This window comes from Seriola dumerili, unplaced genomic scaffold, assembly GCF_002260705.1.
Source record: "Seriola dumerili isolate Sdu_G_001 unplaced genomic scaffold, Sdu_1.0 BDQW01000258.1, whole genome shotgun sequence".
In the NCBI taxonomy this organism is placed as follows: domain Eukaryota; kingdom Metazoa; phylum Chordata; class Actinopteri; order Carangiformes; family Carangidae; genus Seriola; species Seriola dumerili.
In genome coordinates this window covers 1449331-1450287 of record NW_019174513.1, presented here as the reverse complement: position 1 = coordinate 1450287, position 957 = coordinate 1449331, and positions in this window count along the sequence as shown.

Here is a 957-nt window from a genome sequence, read left to right as displayed (position 1 = left end):
ACAAGCTCCAACAGGGAGGAGGAGAAGTGGTTCCTGTTCAATCTGATTGGTTAAAAGAGTTTCTAGTAAAACATGACATCACGTAGATGGTCCTGGGGTAGAGCTAGATGGGTCTGATGGTGTCATGAGGTCAAAGGGCAAATAAATAGCACTGTCCTCACTGCCCAGTGAAAGGTTTTCAGGCAGACAGAGTGCATGGGAGAGGTGACTGCATTGCTTTTCATATCAACTGATTTACGAAAGGGAAGAAGAAGGGGCAGTCTCTCCGACACCAAGAAGCAGTCCACCAATCCAGTTCAAAAGCCAACAGCCAATGAGGACAGGGAGCCAGAGTCTATTGACCAAACACTGGCATCTTCTGGGAGAGGGTGGGTCTCTCCACATCCCACCAAGGAGTGTTCTCAAAGCCAGAGGGAGGGAGACGTTTTGAGCATATATCTGTTTGTGTGTGCGTGCGTGCGTGCGTGCGTGGGCTCGTGCATGTGTGAGTCTGTGTGTACAAATATGACATCATTACTCACAGATTGGAGACTACTCTTATCCATAGTTGTGACTCGGGGAGGGGAGGAGAACCGAAGATGACATCACAAAGCTCAATTCTGAGCGGAGAAGAAGTTCTGGGGCTGCGGTCCTCGATGATGCAGCCTCGCCTTCACTCTCGTCATCATGGGAACCATCCAAACGGATGTAGCTCACCCTGGTGTGGCGTCTCACTGTCGCCCTCACTAGAACACGTACAATGGAGCGGGTGGCAGCAGTGTTGCTCTCACACAAAGTAGTGTTAGCAATAGAACTACTGTCCAGATTAGTTCCCGCAGTGATGGTTGCTAATTGATTACCTATGGTCACCAAGGCAGCCGCATCTCTGGTGTCATCCCTGGCTACAGCTGCCATGGCACCACGGTTCTCACTAGCAATGGTGCTCGCTCCCACGTCTCCCTCTCTCCTCTCCCCCTG